This window comes from Macaca thibetana, chromosome 16 (genome assembly GCF_024542745.1).
Source record: "Macaca thibetana thibetana isolate TM-01 chromosome 16, ASM2454274v1, whole genome shotgun sequence".
NCBI lineage: Eukaryota > Metazoa > Chordata > Mammalia > Primates > Cercopithecidae > Macaca > Macaca thibetana.
The window spans coordinates 54,989,292-55,002,132 of record NC_065593.1 but is presented as its reverse complement, the minus strand read 5'-3'; the positions used below and the strand labels follow the sequence as shown (position 1 = coordinate 55,002,132).

Genomic DNA, 12,841 nt, shown 5'->3' with positions numbered 1-12,841 from the left:
GTTTTTTTTCTGACAATAGCATTCACTTGTAGATTCCTAGGTTCCCAGCTAGTACTCAATGCTCAATAACTTGTTCTTCAGGATCCCTGAAGGTGAACACCCTCCACTTCCTCAGTTTATGTGTTTAGTAGGCCAATGGTCCTAGCCCTCAGGTGAAGAGTTTGTGTAGGCTTCTGCCTGCTGGTATCATTAAATAGTGAGCTGGAGAGGCTGATGTAGATCTGTAGCCTGCCGCCAGGCTGCGTCACAAGGATTCACTGCTTTATAATAGGAGGAATATGGCCTTTGGGCAGAGGGTGTTCAGTAAAGACCTCTACCTTCAGCCTAGTTCTCTTTCTCCATTCCTTTAAGTCTTACCCCTGTGGTTGAATTTTCTCCTTCTTTCCCTTATTTGCACTAAATTTAGCAAATGACAAAGGATTGACTCTGAGCAGTATTGGATTGTTGGCTCTGAACTAGGAAGCTTTTTAAAAGCACTGTGTCATTCTCTTTCTGTTTTCAGGAAATCTGACCTAGACTAAATGATGTCTAAAAAGTGTCTATTATAGGACTTCCTAGATGGCCCCAAGAACTAACTACCATAGTTCAACATCTTGGCATAAAACTCCACAATCTGAAGGCCAGGTGTGGTGGCTCACACCTGTAATCCCAGCACTTTTGCAGGCTGAGGCGGGTGGATCACCTGAGGTCAGGAGTGCGAGACCAACCTGACCAACATGGTGAAACCCCGTCTTTACTAAAAATACAAAATAATTAGCAAGGCATGGTGGTGGGCGCCTGTAATCCCAGCTACTCAGGAGGCTGAGGCAGGAAAATTGGTTGAACCCGGGACTGGGAAGCAGAGGTTGTAGTGAGCCGAGATTGCGCCACTGTACTCCAGCCTGGGCTACAAGAGCGACACTCCATCTCAAAAACAAACAAAACAACAACAACAACAACAACAAACTGCATGACCTGAGACCCAAGAGAAAATTGATAATCTGACCAACTGCTTTGCTACCACACAGCCAAAGTGACTTGCTTTCCAGCCTGGGGTGGCAAGATGCTCAGCACCCTTTCCATTTTGACTTATTATTTAAGGAGGGCAAAGAGGTGTATTGTTTCTGTTAAAACAAAAATCTGTGGAATGTGTGATAATTTTAATTCCCATACCTTAAAAGTAGGGGCTGGAAATTTGTAGAAATTTGTAGACCCGGCCGGGCGCGGTGGCTCAAGCCTGTAATCCCAGCACTTTGGGAGGCCGAGACGGGCGGATCACGAGGTCAGGAGATCGAGACCATCCTGGCTAACACAATGAAACCCCGTCTCCACTAAAAATACAAAAAAATTAGCCGGGCGTGGTGGCGGCGCCTGTAGTCCCAGCTACTCGGGAGGCTGAGGCAGGAGAATGGCGGGAACCCGGGAGGCGGAGCTTGCAGTGAGCCGAGATCGCGCCACTGCACTCCAGCCTGGGCGACAGAGCGAGACTCCGCCTCAAAAAAAAAAAAAAAAAAAAAGAAGAAATTTGTAGACCTACTTTTGAATTGTATTTTCTCTATTTCCAAAACTGTAGTAGTGCGATATTTTGGAGTCAAAATCTTAAAATATTCTACTGGATTATTTAGAATTTACTGGTTTTGATAGAAATCCATCAAACTTACTTAAAAGGGGAATTTTATTGACTTACACTATTGAGAAGTCCAGTGTTGGTGACAGCCTCAGGTGCATTATTGGATCTAGGGAGGTGAATTTGATTATCGAGGCTCCTTCTGAATTTTGCCCTTTCATATTTTTCTCTTTATTTCTTCTCAGTGATGGGCTTATCGCTTCCTGTTATTGACAGTTTTCTCCATGTTGTGGGAATAAAAGTTGCCAACTTCTGATTTACACCCTTCCTGCTCATTAGTACAAAAAGCAAAGACCTTTTCTCCATCTCCAGATTTTAAAAAGTGGAAAAGGATATTGAGAGGATTGGGCCAAATAGCCAGTCCTGGGGCAGTCACTGTGGCAAGCTAGTGTTGTGCTTTGTCTGGCCATGCTGGGTCCTGCTGCTCACTCCAAAGGGGCAACATACTTGATTTGCAGCCCTGGCAGAATCATGTGATTAAAGTGTGGGAGGGCGGCGGTGAGGGAAGTATCTCCCCAAAGGAAAGAAGGGGTATGGAAAAGGTAAAATTACCAAATGTTTACAAAATTTTCTTATTTTCCCCAAAATGAATAACTTTTCCCAATCCTAGTTTTCTCTATTTACTTAAAATGCCATCTTTATTATATATAATAAAGTCTCTGTCTTTTCATTTGCCAGTGCCACAGCATCTTAATTTTTTAAAGCTTTAAATTAAAAAGGAAAAATCAGAGCTTATTCAGCTGTCTGGCCAATGGAAATTGAACAGTGATGCAGTAGTTTTAGAATGTATGCAAATTTTTCCAGCCTGGGCAACATGACAAAACCCCATCTCTACAGAAAATATGAAAAAAGTAGCTGGGTGTGGTGGTGCATGCCTGTGGTTCCAGCTGCTTGGAAGGTTGAGATGGGAGAATCACCTGAGCTTAGGGGTTTGAGGCTGAGGTGAATTGACATCGTGCCACTGCACTCCAGCCTGGACAACAGAGTGAGAACCTGTCTCAAAAAAAGAAAAAAAAAATTCAGCCAAAGTGAGATTCATCAGTACACAAAGCAGAAATTGCTCCTATGAAGTTTAGCCTGTCACTTAAAAAAATTAAATTATTAGGAAAATGTTGAGAGGTCTTTATTAGGTTATAAAAAACTAATTTAGTTGATTTTTAATATTGATAAGCATACACAGATAATTATCTAAATTCCCTAGTGGAAAATTCATGATGTTTATGTTTATAAGCTCAAAACTATTTGGTATTTAAACAGAATTTCAGTGGAAATCTTTCAAAAACTTACACCTTTTTATACAGAAAACCCTATTGAATATATAAGGCAACATTTTTTTAGTTTGCTTTTGAGTTATTATTATGTTTGTTACTTGTTAAGTTTGTAGCAGCCCTTCCTGTTTTCAAATAGATGAGCTTTGAAATAGATAACGTAGCATGTTTGAATTTTTTTGTGGAATACTAGATGACTCACAGTAAAGTTATGACATATTTTCTTTTAAGTAAAAGGATTAAGGATTAATGATACTCGCTTTGCCATTCAAGGGCTTTTTTTTTAATATGTTTACTTTGTGGATCTTACATATACACCAGATATGAGTTTTGGTGAAATAAAGTGGTTATAATTATTTACTTATGTCAGCAATTGCTTTGTGGCCTTTTCATTTGACAGTAGGTGATTTCAAATCGGCGAAGTCCAGCCGAGAGCTAAGCGAATCTCCTGGAGCTGGAAAAGGAGCATCTGGCTCAACTCGAATCATCACCAGATTATGGAATCCAGATAGCAAACTTAGCCAACTGAAGAGCCAGCAGGTGGCAGCCGCTGCCCATGAAGGAAGTAAATTTTTTTTTTTTTTTTTTTGAGACGGAGTCTCGCTCTGTCGCCCAGGCTGGAGTGCAGTGGCCGGATCTCAGCTCACTGCAAGCTCTGCCTCCCGGGTTTTTACGCCATTCTCCTGCCTCAGCCTCCCGAGTAGCCGGGACTACAGGCGCCCGCCACCTCGCCCGGCTAGTTTTTTGTATTTTTTAGTAGAGACGGGGTTTCACCGTGTTAGCCAGGATGGTCTCGAACTCCTGACCTCGTGATCCGCCCGTCTCGGCCTCCCAAAGTGCTGGGATTACAGGCTTGAGCCACCGCGCCCGGCAGGAAGTAAATTATTTAAGGAGGACAAAGAGGTGTGTTCTTTCTGTTTAAAACAAAAATCTGTGGAATGTGAGATAATTTTAATTACCACACCTTAAAAATAGGTACTGGACATTTGTAGAAATTTGTAGACCTATTTTTGAATTGTATTTTCTCTATTTCCAAAACTGTAGTAGATAATAAGATTAAAAGCATTAGGCTTTGTGAGTATAGTTGTCAACCCAAATTTCAGTCAAGGCATAACAATGCTATAAGTGGCTGATATACTTTCTTACTACATGATCAGTTTTATTCTACATATAATTCTAAATAATTAAACCCTTCTTTACACATATGAGTAGGCTATTTTGGGTTTTATGGTTTATTAAAGAACTGTAGATGATTCACCGCTCACTTCTAGCTATGATCACTTCAGGTGAACCTGCAGCTAAAAGATGAAGGTTACCCGTTGATAGCAGAATACTGTGGATAGGACAGCATGGCATCCCAGCTCTGATCACGAACAATGGGATCAGAGCTAGGACTCGGTATCTCTGCCTTTCAGCTAGCCATGGTGACAGGATATGGCCCCAAATGTGTCTCCCAAATTCGAGAATTATTTGCAGGGTAGATATGCAAGAATAAATGATGTTCTTAACATCACAGCAGTTGCTTAAAAGCAGTGTCTTTCATACTTCTTTTTGACTCTGACCCTCAGTCACATACACGTTTTTTATAGCAGCCCAGTACAATGAAGGGGTGGCCTGCCCCTCCACACCTGTGGGTATATCTTGTCAGGTGGGACAAGAGACTGAGAAAAGAAATAAGACACAGAGACAAAGTATAGGAAAAGAACAGTGGGCCCAGGAGACCTGCGCTTAGCATATGGAGGACCTGCACTGGCACCGGTCTCTTGAGTTCCCTCAGTATTTATTGATTACTATTTTCACTATCTCAGCAAGAGAAATGTGGTAGGAGAGCAGGGTGATAGTGGGGAGAAGGTCAGCAAGAAAACGTGAGCAAAGGAATCTGTCACAAATAAGTTCAAGGGAAGGCACTATGCCTGGATATGCACGTAGGCCAGATTTATGCTTCTCTCCACCCAAACATCTCAGTGGAGTAAAGAATAACAAAGCAGCATTACTGCCAACATGTCTCGCCTCCCACAACAGGGCGGTTTTTCTCCTATCTCAGAATTGAACAAATGTACAATCGGGTTTTACACCAAGACATTCCGTTCCCAGGGGCAGGCAGGAGACAGAGGCCTTCCTCTTATCTCAACTGCAAGAGGCCTTCTTCTTTTACTAATCCTCCTCAGTACAGACCCTTCACAGGTGTTGGGCTGGGGGATGGTCAGGTCTTTCCCATCCCATGAGGCCGTATTTCAGACTCTCACATGGGGAGAAACCTTGGACAATACCTGGCTTTCCGGGGCAGAGGTCCCTGCAGCTTTCCGCAGTGCATTGTGCCCCTGGTTTATCAAGAATGGAGAATGGCGATGACTTTTACCAAGCATACTGGCTGTAAACATTTTGTTAACAAGGCACATCCTGCACAGCCCTAGATCCCTTAAACCTTGATTCCATACAACACATGTTTTTGTGAGCTCAAGGTTGGGCAAAGTTACAGATTAACAGCATCTCAGGACAAAGCAATTGTTCAGGGTACAGGTCAAAATGGAGTTCCTTATGTCTTCCTTTTCTATATAGACACAATAATAGTCTGATCTCTTTCTTTTCCCTACATATCTCCCCACTTTTTTTTTTTTTTTTTTTTTTGACAAAACCATCATCATTATGGCCCATTCTTGTTGGTTGCTGTCTCTTCAGAGCTGCTGGATACACCTGTAGACTAACAACAGACAAAACAGACATGCAAGGATTAATATGAAATTTACAATAGTGGAACTTTCAATGATTTTAACCTAAGTGACGGGGTTAAGATTTGTGAGGCCATCAGCAGCTTTTATGATTGTCTCAGTTTTTGGCACCAGATTTAAATGGGCTTTTGATGCCTCAAAATTTTGTTCTTTTAATTTTGAAATATCTAAAGTAAGATTATTTTTTCTTCCTTGTAGATGGCATCTAACCATGTCCCAGTGATGCTTAGACTCATTATAGGCTCGGGGTGTAATACAAAAATCTGACATATTCCAGTCACACTGTAACTGAAAAAGGTATTTTAAGTTCATGAGCCTATCTCCCATTCAAGCTTTCCAAAAACGAAAGACATTTCTTTTCTTGTCTTTTCTCTTTCTTCCTTCTCTTTTTCTTTCTTTCTTTCTTTCTTTCTTTCTTTCTTTTCTTTCTTTCTTTCTTTCTTTCTTTTTCTTTCTTTCTTTCTCTCTCTCTCTTTCTTTCTTCTTTATTTCTGTTTCCTCTTTCTTTATTTTTTTTGACATGTTCTTGCCCTGCTCTTTCTTTCCTTCTTTTTTTGACATGTTCTTGCCCAGACTGGAGTGCAGTGGTGTGATCATAGCTCACTGAAACCTCCTAGGCTCAGGTGGTCCTCCCACCTCAGCCTCCCAAGTAGCTGGGACTATAGGTGCAGCGCCATCACTCCCAGCTAATTTTTATGGTGTTTTTTTTTCTTTTTTTTTTTTTGAGACCGAGTTTCACTATGTTGCCCAGGCTGGTCTTGAGCTCCTCGCCTTAAGCGAGCCGCCGCCCCGGCCTTCCAAAGTGCTGGGATTACAGGCGTGAGCCACTGCACCCGCCCAAGCTTGTGATTTTACATGCTGAGGATCAAAAATCTGGTCTCGAAGTTGCTGTACCCAGTGTCAAAGAAGGGCATGTTCTCTTTGTGAAAGATGTGCAAGAGGAATTCCAGGGATTTTTCTCTCCTGCTTCGCAGGTAGCGGTGTTGGCACAGCTCGGATGGCCACGCCGGGGTTGAGATTCTAAAAGCCGAGGGAAACTTTCCCAGGGCCCATACAATTATAGGACAGGTCTGGAGTGAGCGAGGACTATCTGCATAATATGTGAATTCCTGCCAGTGCCAAGGCAGAACATGGGGTTAGAGCTTCGCCCACCTCTCCCGCGCTGCCTGGGACTGGACAGAGCATGGACCTTCGCAGAGCCTTCTCAGGCAAGCTCCGACCTCCCCAGTGCTTCCGGGTGAAACCCGCGGTGGTCTGAACAGTTGAGGCAGGCGACGATCCATGAGGGCTGTTGGACCAGTGTGGACACGTCCTGGAGTTCGGGTCGAATCCTGAGTGGAGGCTGCAGCTCGGACGCGGCTTCCGGTAGATGGCGGAGGGGAGTGGGGCGCTTCAGCACCACGGGGTGGACAGCACCCTGGAAGTAGCCGCAGGAAGCCTGCAACAGAGGTCCCTGCCTGGCTCACCAGACCCCGGCCTGGTTCTGCTGTTTTTACCCTGGAAATAGAGGCAGAGGGACAGTCCCAGCGGGGCCGAGCTTCAGGACCTGGACCTCATGGCCCACGAGCTGTGCGGAGCCTGGGCCTGCGCTTGGGGGATCTTGCCGAGCTTAGGGTCAGGGATGTGGAGGAGGGAGCCGCGGGGGAAGGCTGGCGATCCATCCAGCAGCGCGCAACCGGAGGCAGAAGACCGAACCTTGGTCGCGCCCCTGGAGCCCTCTTTCGGTTGGCTTGAAATTCCAGTGTAGACACCGTCTCGGGTGTTGGTTGCAACCGACCCTCAGGCCCCCGCCGGCCCAGACTTGCAACCTCATCTGCAACCTCCAGCCCCAGGTTAAAAGGCAAAATAACGGCACCTCGAGAGGCAATGGAGTGCGGACGGGCTGTTCGAGGGCAACAGGGCAGAGCGGTCCCGCTGCGCAGCGCTATGACGGGGACGGAAGCCATAGACCGTTCCTAGGAAGGAGGTAAATGGAATTAAGTAGAATTAAGAATCCAAGGCATTTTACGCGCGGTCCCTTCTGAGCCTCTCAGCAGCCGAGGAAGGTAGGCCCAAGCATCAGCTGTCATCCACGAAGGCTCTCAGAGGGCGGCCGAGGCCTCCACGTCACACAGCGGAGGGGCTCTGAGGCGGGGACCCTAATCCAAGGTTCTGCACACCAGATCTGCGGCTAGTCCTCGGCACCTGCTGCCTCGCGAGAGCCCAGTTGCCTGCAGGACAGGGCGTCCCTGCAGCTGCGCCGTTTGCTGAGCCTCCAGGATCAGTCGTGGGCGCCCCAGTCCAAGCGCGGCCTCGGAACTGAACGGACAAAGACTGGACCTGGAGACGCGTGGGGATGGCGGCGGCAATTACGGCCCTGGGAGGGGGAGCGCACCTGGCGCGGGGACGTGGACAGGCGGGGTCCCCTGATCTGGTTGGAATGAGGCGTGGGGCTCCTGGTTAGCGACTTGTCTGTGCACAACGCCCCATCTCCTGAGCTTGCCTTCAAGGCCCATCCACTGTTCCACTCATTCAGGGCCGGTCCATTCCACAGGCAGTCCCCTGAAGCCGGCCGGGTTCCACCTTCTGGCTGTTTCAGCTTCCTGAATTTCTGATCCCACCTACCCACAACAGCCTTCTGGACGACCCTGGCGGGACACAAGGCAAGACCCTGGTACTCAGGAATGTTCACTAGTCAGGGTCTGCACAGTTGCTGCAGCCAGCCAAACACCTTGTTGGGTAGGAAGGAGAGGGATCTCTGGTGACTGGGGAGAGCCCAGGTCCAGCTTTCTGGGGCTAGGGAACTACACTGCGGAGAGAGCCACACCCTGTCCTCTGGGTGACCAGTGAGGACCATACTCACTGTGCACCAACAGTGACAGATATTTCTTTCCTGGACTCCCAGGAAGTTCTCCTTAGACCAGAACTTAGTCCCCACCTCCCAGCAGCTGCTCAAAATATATAGTCTCTTGGCCAGGTGCGGTAGCTCATGTCTGTAATACCAGCATTTTGGGAGGCCAAGGCAGGAGGTTGACTTGAGCCCAGGAGTTCCAGAACAGTCTGAGCAAGATGGTGAGACCTTCCCTATCTCTAAAAAAAAAAAAAAAAAAAGCCAGGCCTGGTGGTGCATGCCTCTAGTCCCTCCTGCTCGAGGAGCTGAGGCAGGAAGATCACTTGAGCCCAGGAGTTTGCAGCTGCAGTGAGCTATGATCATGCCACTATACTCCAGCCTGGGTGACAGAGGAAGACTCTGTCTCTATTAAAAAAATTATATATAATACTATATATTACATATAATCTCAGCAGGAGGGGTGGCTGAAAGCAGGCCTGGGTAGGTTTTGTAAAGAATGAGTTAACTGTTTTCCCCTGAAAAACTCTACCTGTGGAACCCAGAGCCAAGGCTTTGCCACTTCCTCCCCACTGGGTAAGGCACAAGTGGCAAGTGAGCCAAGGATAAGTGCTAGGGGGACACAAGCGTGTCCAGCCTGTTAAAATTGTCACTGCAGATGTCACGTTGGCCTGGGAGCAGCAGGGCTTGGAAAACATCTGCTGCTGCCTGCCTGCCCTGAGGGTCCCAGGGATACGGTGAGGAGTAAATGATTCAGGGCAGGACCCCACAGCTGATGGCTTGGTTGGGCACAGCAGATTCAATTTTTTTTTTCTTTCTTTCTTTTTTATTTTATACAGAGTCTTGCTCTGTTGTCCAGGATGGACCTACAGTGGTGAGATCTCGGCTCACTGCAACCTCCACCTCCTGGATCCAAGCAATTCTCTGCCTCAGCCTCCCGAGTAGCTGAGACTATAGGCTCGCACCACCATGCCTGGCTAATTTTTTGTATTTTTAGTACAGATGGGGTTTCGCCATGTTGGTCAGGCTGCTCTCGAACTCCTGGCTTCAAGTGATATGCCTGCGCCAGCCTCCCAAAGTACTGGGATTACAGGTGTGAGCCACCATGTCCGGCCTAGCAGATTCAATTTTTAACAATCTTCCTTCTCTGTCCCACCTTGGAGCCCTCCTGATTTTGTCTGTTTATCTGGCAGGGCCTGCTGTGCTCCTCACGGATGTGACCAAATCTCTGAAGCACAGGGTCCCCCACCTGATCTTCCCTTGCCCCTCAAGTGTGGCACCCTCCTTCAGCTTGTAATCCCAGTGCTTTGGAAGGCCAAGGCAGGAGGATCACAAGGTCAGGAGATCGAGACCATCCTGGCTAACATGGTGAAACCCCGTCTCCACTAAAAATAAAAAAAATTAGCCAGGCGTGGTGGCGGGCGCCTGTAGTCCCAGCTACTCTGGCGGCTGAGGCAGGAGAATGGCGTGAACCCGGGAGGTGGAGCTTGCAGTGAGCCAAGATGGTGCCACTGCACTCCAGCCTGGGCAACAGAGCGAGACTCCGTCTCAAAAAAAAAAAAAGAAAGAAAGAAAGAAAGAAAAAAGATTTATCGTGGTAAAAAATTTATTCTAGCAGCCATGTTTAACAATGCATTTAAAAATTGTAAACTCTTGGAATACTGTATTTATCTGCTATTGCAATATAAAGTCCTTTGAGTTAGTCCTGGTGACTGTACAGTAATTTGGTTTATCAATGAAAATTTTGAATACAACTGTGAAACTAGAAGGGAGACTTCCTGGACTTTAATAGAAAAATGTGATTTAAGATTGCTTTTTCTTTTCTTTTAGCATTATTTTTCCCTTTATATTCCCCTCATCAGTGTAAATAAACACACACATACACACACACACACCTTTCACTACAATGGTAATCTTCTCTAAATGTCTTTATTTGTCCAGTTGGCTGAAAATGTTGTAATCTTTATTAGACAAAAATATATATTTTTTTCATATTGGTTTTTTCCAGTGAGCTATTATGTTTAGTGTACAGTGAAAAGTTTTAATATTATAGATTAAAAATTTATTAATCATTCTTTTTTATTCACTTGCCAAGGGTGAATGAAAGAACAAGGCTGCTTCTCCCAGACTGACTGACCTTGGCATCCACATAAAGCATCATTGTTTTCAAAAATGAAGGGTGCTTAATTGTTCCCTTTTTTCTATATTCTGTAGGTCTCACAACAACAAACTGCAGTCTACAGCTTCTTAAAGTTTAACATAAAATGCAGCAAGAATCTGGTTGTCTGAACTATTTTAAATTAAGGAGCCAGATGTTTTTAGTCGAGATTTGGCCTAAACTTTGTTTTTATTGGTCATAATAATCCAATTATATTGTTGGCCAATTTTGTCCAATGGACAAGAAAAAAGCAAAGTCAACGGCAGCATTATCTTGTCAGGATCAAATGGTTTTACTATTGTGGCAGAAGCTAGAAAACTCTGCTTATTAAAAAAAAGAAAAAGAAAGCAAGAAAAAAAGATACTATGGGGTCAAGCGCAGCTCCATGGAAATGCTACATCTGCTCTTCCGTGAAGAAGCTGGTTTAGAGTCTCAAAGACAGCTTTTGACTGTGTATATTTATTGTCGCAAAAAAGACACGTTTTTATTGCTGCCTTCATTTGTCAGCTAATTATTTTCTCTTATAAAATCCAGCCCTGGTTACGTATAATCCTTCTGTATCTTATCATGATTCCTGTACGTAAAAGTACAAGACGACCTCTAGATGTCTTTTCTTTCTATGAAAGGAGCTGCTATGTACACATGTGCACACACACATAACTGGGAATCAACAATGAGTTTATTGTTCCTGGTAGATTAAAATTAAGCTTACATAAAGATTGGGCTAAGTGGTCCTGGACTGCAGACTCTGTTGCCTTGAATATAACAGTACAATTTGTCAATTACAATGCACCAGGTTAAAATGAGTAAAATCTGTTTGAAGGTATCTTGTTTGTAAACATTTGTCAGATTATAATTTTTTCTTTTGTATTAAAATTCAACTATGGATGTATATGAAGCAAAATAAATAGAGATAATTTTTCTCCCACAGACAGAAGTGTCTTTGAATGTGCGCTAATTATTATCTGTAAGCCTCTGTGGGGAGGGACGGCTGCAAAGTTATGAAGGCAGAATAATCTAATTGTGCCTGGATTTCTCCAGGACAGCAGTGGCTCCTCGTTTTATCATCCCAGTCAATTGTCATCATATCAGAGAAAAATCTTCAGGGGGGCTAATCTTGTTGCATCAGTTGATCATACTAACGAAAAGGGTGATGTGACAAGATACACATTGCCTTCATCTCTACATTCTGTGATACCTGGCAAATTACCAAGAATTCTACATTTTAATGAATAATAAAATTATTCTGCATCTCGGCCAGGCGCTGTGGCTCATGCCTGTAATCCCAGCACTTTGGGAGGCCGAGGCGGGTGATTCACGAGGTCAGGAGATCCAGGCCATCCTGGCTAACAAGGTGAAACCCCGTGTCTACTAAAAATACAAAAAAAATTAGCCGGCAGTGGTGGCTTGTAGTCCTAGCTACTTGGGAGGCTGAGGCAGGAGAATGGCGTGAACCCGGGAGGCGGAGCTTGCAGTGAGCCGAGATGGTGCCACTACACTGCACTCCAACCTGGGTGACAGAGCAAGACTCCGTCTCAAAAAAAAAAAAAAAAATTACTCTGCATCTCATCATGTCATAGTATTTCTGTACTATTTATTTATTTATTTAGCAACGGAGTCTCGCTCTGTTGGCCAGGCTGAAGTGCAGTGACGCGATCTCGGCTCACTGCAATCCATCATATATATTCACTAATTTAATCTTCACAACAACTCTAAGGGGTGGGAACTATGTTTTTGCCCCATTTTACAGATATGAAATGAGGAGCTGTGTTGAAGGTGTTTTCTGTGGTTGATTTAAATAGAATTAATAAACTCCGAGAAAATATTCTTTTTTTTTTGAGACAAAGTTTCACTCTTGTTGCCCAGGCTGGAGTACAATGGCGCTATCTCTGCTCACTACAAACTCTGCCTCCCGGGTTCAAGTGATTCTCCTGCCTCAGCCTCCTAATTTTTTTGGATTTTTAGTAGAGACGGGGTTTTTCCATGTTGGTTAGGTTGGTCTTGAACTCCCAACCTCAGGTGATCCGCCCGCCTCGGACTCCCAAAGTGTTGGGATTACAGGTGTGAGCCACCGAGACCGGCCAGAGAAAAGATTACTAATTGATGAAGGTTTTCTGGCCTAGCGTGGTGGCTCACGCCTGTAATCCCAGCACTTTGGGAGGCCGAGGCGGGCCCTCCCATCCAAGGGCCGAGACAGATACAGACAGCGATAAACACGAGACAGAGACGCCGTGGCATCTGCATCCCTCTCCC

The 12,841-nt window shown here is 45.2% G+C and overlaps 1 long non-coding RNA gene across 1 annotated transcript in view; it reads right to left on the bottom strand.

The window, feature by feature from the left end:
- LOC126938967 (uncharacterized) overlaps nucleotides 1-12,841 on the bottom strand; it is a 152,403-nt gene that overhangs the window by 106,376 nt on the left and 33,186 nt on the right. The gene's annotated exons all lie outside the window — the stretch shown is intronic.